The 7,626-nt window shown below is 50.5% G+C and overlaps 1 protein-coding gene and 1 non-coding gene across 4 annotated transcripts in view; one reads left to right on the top strand and one right to left on the bottom strand.

The window, feature by feature from the left end:
- Window positions 1-1,761: 1,761 nt before the first annotated feature.
- On the bottom strand, window positions 1,762-1,831 carry LOC115853266 (small nucleolar RNA SNORD123). Its single transcript, XR_004039494.1, has one exon. It is a non-coding gene; the product is annotated as a small nucleolar RNA SNORD123 (small nucleolar RNA).
- Window positions 1,832-4,541: 2,710 nt separating this feature from the next.
- SEMA5A (semaphorin 5A) overlaps window positions 4,542-7,626 on the top strand; it is a 479,287-nt gene continuing 476,202 nt past the window's right edge. For 2 of the 3 annotated variants that reach the window (XM_060295649.1, XM_060295648.1), the window contains exon 1: window positions 5,894-6,314. The gene's annotated coding sequence lies outside the window, so the exon portion shown is untranslated. Of the gene's footprint in view, window positions 5,016-5,893; window positions 6,315-7,626 lie in introns of those variants that run through there. The other variant, XM_030856554.2, reaches the window with a different exon arrangement.

Here is a 7,626-nt window from a genome sequence, read left to right as displayed (position 1 = left end):
CCAAATGTACTTATTTCCCCACCAAAGCTCTATTTCCAAAGACAGAGGAATATAGAGGACATTGATTAATAAGTATCAAACATATATATATATATTTAAAGGTACAGTCTTTCTTTGCTTATAGATACTCAAGATATATACAAGGCTCAATGTCAGAAAATTACACTCAGGAGTGTTTTATCTCCATGCTGCAAACCATTTGCATTTCCTGTAGGTATCCCCGCAATCTTTTAAACTTAGCATTTCCCCCCCACCCCCCGCCCATACAATACTTATAAAAAGGCGACTTGAGGTATTTTGAGCATACCGATTTTATTTTAAGGAAAGTGGGTTGCTAGAAAAATATATCTAGACATTTAACCATAAACACCAGGAAAAATACTTCAGATTTCTAGAATACTTTGGTCTTCTGGATACATAGCTGAGGTAAAACACATCTTTTATTAATAGACCCTTACTGAAAGTGAGATTAATTACTAAGCTTTTCTAAGTAAAAAATAAGTGAGCATTTCTTATTGAATATATGCCCTGATCGTTGTATCCTTGAGTTCTTGCTGAGGTCCGCAGTAGATAGATTTTAAGCAGGCTGTTCCCTTGAACGTGGCTGTGACGTCTGGGAAGGTGGTTTTCACCTGTGAAGTGAGATCAAGAGAGCTCACTGGTGAGCAGAGCTCACCTGGATGGGGCGAGGGCCAGGTTACTCTGTGCTAACCTGCACGGAACAACCAGCAGTGGCAAAGCATGTTCACCTGACCAGACGTGGGAAGCTTGAAGCAGGCCCTGGATGGACTTGGGTGGAAACTGAGACTGCAGAGAAGGGGACACAATGGAATGTCCAGTGCACAGACTGGCAGAGCGCTGGTGCCCACGTGGTTGACCTGGTCCTTCCATTTAAGGTCCAGGAAATTGCACTTTGTCCCATGCCCATGCTCAGATGTGTCATAACTATTTTTTCCATTCTATCCTAGTTCCTGGGCTGCTTTTTTGGAATAAAACTGGTCTGCTTACCTCTGCCAGGGGAGTGGGCTGCTACACTAAAAGGGGAGTGAGTGTTTCTTGGGTTAAAAAAAACCTAAAGAGTTTCTGGGGAAGCTCAAGGGATGTGAGTAGGAGCTGATGACTCCCTGAACTCTCCTTTCTCGGTGATTCTTCATCTGTAAAAATTCTGGGGAGCATCCCAATGTCACCTGCAACCTTATTCATGGGTCTTCCAAATACTTAAAATTGGTGAACAAAAAGCAGCATTGTGCAATTTTAGTGATGCTCAAACAGATATCTTTTTATCAATGTTTGGCCATTTTAAGAAAAAAAACTGATGGGGTTGATCAGATGATCCAGCAGTTGTTCCAGTTCTTAAATGCCATGGATCTAAAAGAAGGAAAACAGGGGGGAAAAGAGAACATATGTTGATGGTGATTGTAACGTGTTCCCGCCTCATTGGTAGGAAAATCCAGTTACGATGTAAATGTCTAGAGTCACAACTTCTGGGCTGAAGTTTTTCATGATATTAATATAATCTCATCACATTGTAAGGATCACCAACAGCAAGGTTTCCCTTAAGGTCACTTGTGACCCACAGCAGCATCATGATCTCTTCTGGGTGATGTTCTCTGCAGCCCCCTCCCAGCTTCTCTCCGCTAAGTTGGCAGTTTAACCATGTGGCTGGAATTCAAGCACGAGGGAGGGAAGAAAAGACAAGACAAAATCAATTACTTATTTCAGAGACATAAGAGATCCTTCATAGTTCCACCCAGAAACTGAGGTGAATCAGGAAATGGATGGCGTTTTTCAAATCACATGAATCAGCGCCCCAGAATTCATCATTTCCACCACGCGTTTGGTTGGATTTCTCATTCTTTTACATTAACTGTATGGCTTACCTAACACAGTTTAGGGAAAGCTATGATTTCATTTTTAAAGGAAGAGAACTAAACAGTTTTGTTTTGAAATGATCACCTCCAGTTTTGACTGTGATGTGTAGCAGCTTAATGCCAGAATTTCTTCGGTGAGTAGTTCTAAGGAAAAATCCCAGAAATTGCATTTGGAAAAAGGAAACACCTGTGGATTCTTTTAAATAATTTTTGTTGTAGAGAGCCTACTTCTGTGCTGGGCCTTGGGTGAGTATTTCACTTATGTCACTTTCTTTTTCCTTTAATGTTTACAAGGACCTATGTGACATCAGGTTTGTTTAAGCTCCTGATGAAGAAACTATACCTCAGAAAAGTTCAGGAACTTTCTCCAGGTCACAAGGCAAAGTCATGACTTCAGTTTAGTTCCATTTTGCTTTAAAACTAAGGATGCACCCTAAATTATTATTTGGTTTCTCCCATTCCTTATTTTTATTATTAATGTATTTGTAATTCATTATCACTAAAAATACATATTTTAATAATGCTTTGGTATAGTCTGTAAAGTACCTGTAAAATCAACCCCCCCAAACATACATATAAAGTTAACATAACTTATTGAATTAAATGTTACTAGCCCTCCTGGGTTATGGAGTAGATAGCTACTTCCTTCCCACTGCTTAGCTCTCTATATGCAGAGAATTTTTTTTTTTTAACGACTTTAACTGTAGTGTTGAGGGGCAAAGAACAAGGAGTAGTTAAACACATTTGGGTTCTAGTTTCTTTCTCCCTTTGCCCTGGCATCTGGAGGATACAAGGTCAGCATATCCACCCAAGGGTTGCAAGGTCAGGTGTAGGGCAGTGTCCTCCCTCCCCTTCCCACCTCCCCAGGGACAGAGCAGTCGGGCTAGACCTTGGCCAGCCTCCTCCTCCGGGGGGGAGCGCTCCTGGGCCTCTGTGCCACGTAAACAGGAGAATCGGAATGTCGGGAATGGAGCTAGTACCCCACGTGTCAAGCACAGAAGGAGGCGTGTTAAGCTTTTCATTAAGGCCCCAGGAGCCCGGCAGCTGCCAGGCACCAGGCTGAGCGCTCCCAGCACAACCCAAGGAAGAATGCACCTCCGAGACCCGCCCAGCTACTGACATTTCCTCCGGACGTCTTAAAGGAAATCCGAGTGAGGCCTTGAGTACCCACAGCAGCTCCATCACCAGCGCTACAGAGAGACTGGAGGTCTGAGGCTGGGCTGAGCTTCCATGGAAACCTGCGGAACTACTTTCATTTAATTCTTTTATTAAAAAAAAATTTCTAGAAACTAAAGACAAATCAATGTCAATTTGTTTTCCGATTCTTTTTCTCTTGGATCTGCGTGGCTACAGCGGGAGCCATGACACCTTGCAGCTAGAGATGGGTTCTTTGTCTTGTAGCTGAACTCAAGGGCACAGTCTTGGGCACGCTGGGCCACTCCCACTATCGGGAATCCCAAGACCCGGCCACTGGCCCTGGAGCGGCTGTGTGAATGTGGGCCGTAGAGCTTTCCATTGTCACTGCGGTAAGAGGGTCGTGGTGGGGACGTTCATGAGTTTCCTTACGCAACGGAAACTTGAAAGCCACCCTTTGAGGCCGAGATGGAGAAAAAAGGGCCCAGAGAGACTGTTCCCCACCCCCATCCAGAAGGAAAGGGTCAGGCGCGGCCCTACAGCTTTCCCTACCGAAGTTTTGCAACAGAGTATCAACAAATTTTGCAACAAATTTCAGGAGTCTTGAAAGGTACTCTGCTTTCCAATTAAGAATCTTTTCACCTGAGTACTCGCTCGATAAAGGCGAAAGATTCGGCAAAAGGGCAGCAAGAATCAATAACATTTGCCCCATAATTGGTCGAGATAACTTTGTCCATCTGGCGGCCCCCTCTCTGGCTCAGCGTGGCCACCTGGGGACCCCTGACCTGCCTCCCTGTTTCGCTGCATCTGTTCGTTTCTCTAACTCAACTCTGCTGAAACTGAGCCGATCTAGCCGGGAGGCGCACCCCCAAATCGCTCCTCCAAGAATCCGCAGCAACTCCCTCGGTCTTTAAGAAGTTTCCAGCTCAGAGCGCGCAGGAGGATGTCGCACAGAAAGAACAAAATCACAGAGTCGGAGTCGGGAGGACCCCGCGGCCCCTGCCCCCGCTCTCATCACACGGCCGGATTCAGCCGGGAGACGCGCACGTACCTGGAGCTGAGGCCGGCGGAGTGGACGCGCCACATCTCGGGTCTCCGCCCGCGCTGCCTCCGGCCCTTTATGCCGACCCCCCAACTCTCCCCAGGTCCCCTCCCCCCGCAGCAGCCACGTCGGAGCTGCGGGACCGGGGGCGGAGGAGCTACAGAAAGTCTCTGCAAGGCGAAGGAGAGGGCGTCCCTGAAAGTCCAGGCTCGGGCGCAGTCGCACTGGGCAGGCAGCAGTGGGGCCCCTGGAGTCCAGGGGGACGCCGGGGGAGCGGAGGGGGTCCGGTCCCGGGAAGGGGAGGTGTCAGGGGAGGGGCCCAGGGAGGTCAGAAACGGGGTGGAGCGCTCGGGTTTCAGCCGGGCTGGGAGGAGGAGGAGGAGGAGGAGGAGGTGCGGCGGAGGGGGCGGGGGCCTGGGCGGGGCCTGGGGCGGGGCGAGGCGGCCCCGCGCTCCCGGCCAGTACTCCCCGCGCAGCTCTACTCGCCGGGAAGGCGGCGCTGGCGGCGGCTTCTCTCCCTGCGTCGGCTCCCGCGCGCCGCGCTCCCGCCGCGGGTGGACTCCGCAGCCCCTGGCCGCTCGCGGTCCCTCCCCGGCGGCGGCCCCCACCCTCCACTTCTCTCGGCTGGGGCGGCCCGGCCCTTGTGGCCCATCCGAGGGGCTCTCCTCTCCCACTCGGGCTCCTCTGCGGAGCTGGCTGGAGCACCCAAATTTGCCTCTTCGCCCGACGACCCCGTTGGGCGCGAACCTGCTCAACCCCGGTCCGGCCGTGCGCCCGGGGACGGTGCGCCTGGCGCTCGAGCCGGCGCCCCAGCCCGGAGCGCAGCGAGTTGGGGGTGGTTCTGGGCAAGTGGCGGGGGGCGGCGGCTGCTGCCTCGACTTCCCTCGCCGGGCGCTGAAGAAGCCCCTCAGAGCCGCTCCGGGTCCCCGGCGCTGGATGACTGGCACGAGGAGCGCGCCTCCCACCTGGTGAGCGACCCCCCCGCCCCGTCCCCGCGTGGCCGTAGCCGCAGCCCCGACCGAGCCCCTTTGGGGCCAGGACCCGGGGGAGGCAGTGGTCGGCGGGTGGGTCGAGTCGATCTCGGCCCGGGTCGATCTGCAGGAACTGGGCGGGGGGCAGCCCGGGGGCAGGGTCAGGACTACCGTCAGTGCAGGGGCGCGCACAGTTGAGCTAGTACACGGGCTGGAAGTTTGTGTCTCTGCCTTTGCAGAGGTCTGAGTGTGCAGAGGTAAGGAGCGGAAGCGACCCGGTGGGCGCCCGGGCGGTGGGAGAGAGGGCACCCCTACCCAACACCTCCATAAGGTGCGCACTGGAGGTCTTTGCACGCAGCCGGCGCGTGTCCAGGCTCGCATTGTCGGGAGCTAAAAGCAGGGGTCCCGGTGGCCGACACTTCGCAGTCCGGTAATCGCCGCCCGGGGCAAGGTTTTTCTGGGCGAGTTACTGGGGCTTTGCGGCGCCCGCGAGAACCCGGGAGGCAGTGGGACTTGGGCTCAACTCCACCGAGCGCTTTGGTTAATGATGGAGACTGAGGCTGGCGGTCGCACAGAACGCCGCGGCCAGGGATGTAGGGGCCTGGGGAACCACTTGCTCCATGGGCTGTAGCCAGTCCACTCCGTTTCCGCGGGCATCTCTACGCCGCTACACGATTTCGCATACCCTGGCTCAGGATTTCGGGGCCGGAGGTAGATCTGGGCGCCGGAGGGAAGACGTGCGATGGAGCCGCCGCCGAGGAGTGATCTCCCCGGGATCGCTCCCCGCGGCGCTCGGTGCCCGGCCTAGCTCAGTCAGATCCCGATTCCCCGGGCTTTGGCGGGAAGCGCGTTCACCTCCTCGCCCTTTCCTCGCTTTGTACCTGGATGCGGATGTTCAGAGTTGGGATTTAACTTTCCTGCGCTTGCGGCGTCCCCGGGATCCCCGGCAGGGGGCGCTGAGAGCGAGCTCAGGAAGAGGACGAGAGGATGCTAGGAGCCCTCGGTGCTGGGTGAGTGGGTGGAGGTCCGAGTCAGCAGAGCGAGACCAGGCGGATCTTGCAGTGATTTCACAGAGGTGGAGGATGGTGGAGGAGTTGGTCAGTTGACCTGAGGGAGCTGTCAGCCTTGTTAGAAGAAGGGACAGGAAAGGTGGTTTCCAAACTCAAGGCCCTTAAGTAGAAAGACTCCTTTCAGAGACAAACGTATCCTTGTAAACTGTTCCTGTTTGTGCATCTGTCTTCCTCCCTGTGACCGCTGTATTTACTCAGAAAGAAATCGAAATTGAGTGAAGATAAGGTGAGTTATGTTTAATATTGACATTAAGTTCTCAGGTGCACATTAGTTAAAATGCCAGGAGTTACAAATAATTGTCGCATCTTTTTTTTTTTAGTTGAGGTTTATGTTGAATCTCGTATTTAAGCAAAACAATTGTATGTCACAGTTAGCTTATCCAGAAGAGTTCTGTCACGATGGCCACCTTTGGAAACGACAGATATGTTATTAATTATAGAGTTAGTCTTTCCTAAGGAGACACAGAAAGACAAAAACAGACTTTACCAGGGAAGATTTTTAACACCTAATTAGGATTGCTAAATTAATTGCTAGTTAATGCCACTTTCATTATTGAAGAGAGGGTAAACTTTATCATACACTATTTTGAGTGACCAATTCACGCTTTCAGTTCAGGCAGATAATACCTTACCTTGTGTATCATTTAAATAACTATTCCTGTCTATGTCTGCGTTTACTGCAGAGGAAACAGGGATTCTGTACCCCCAAAGATCTTTTGCCATGCTTGTCTTAAATGAAAAAGCAGTCTGAAATGTAACTGCTTGGGCCCCTTGAAGCTTTTTTCTTGAGTTTCTTTCTTGAAGAAATTTTGCCATGAAATAGCAGCTCATCCACAGTGCTGCACAGGTCACTCTCATCATTTGCACACTCATGGAATTGGGGGGGTGATGAACTGGTACCTGCTTTTACATGCTTTTAGCCTTGTATGTACTTCCTTAATAGGGAGAAGGTGGATGATGCTAATCATTTTATGCCTTTTACAAACTACAGTAACTTATTTGGTTGTTTTAATGGCAAACAGCTGTGAGATTCCTGCTGTGAGCAAAGACTTTGGTCTCCTGGGTGGTAAAGCTTGCCTTTGTCCAAAAGAAGTTTCTGAGATGTTCAAAACTTGGTAAAAATAAACCTGTGCTCTTCACTGCTGTCTCCTTTTAAAATGATTTCTTCTCCATGTCTGGATAGAATGAAACATAGAAACATATAGTGCAGTGGCTGTTAAAAGATGTCGGCCAGTGGGGCATGATGAATTACGCATGTTCTAAACTTTTGCTTAAGTTTTAGCGTTTGTAGACCTTCTGAATCCCCATTCACAGCTTTGCAGTGAGAAATCTTGCTTCACTTTAGATTCTTGATCGGAGATGTTAAAAAGCAGCAAACTTTTCTCTGTGTTGTATGCTAATTGCTCAAAATAACAGATGCTGGTTCCTTGGGACTCTCTCATATGCCCCTGATACTAGAGAGAGCTGCTTAGCTGAATCATTACATAATTTTTATTAACTTCGTGATTATTTTTAATGATTCCAAATGTCTGTTTTTG

The sequence above is a fragment of the Globicephala melas genome, chromosome 3 (genome assembly GCF_963455315.2).
Source record: "Globicephala melas chromosome 3, mGloMel1.2, whole genome shotgun sequence".
Lineage (NCBI taxonomy): Eukaryota > Metazoa > Chordata > Mammalia > Artiodactyla > Delphinidae > Globicephala > Globicephala melas.
The sequence above is the reverse complement of the archived record's forward strand: the minus strand, read 5'-3'. Positions and strand labels throughout refer to the sequence as shown.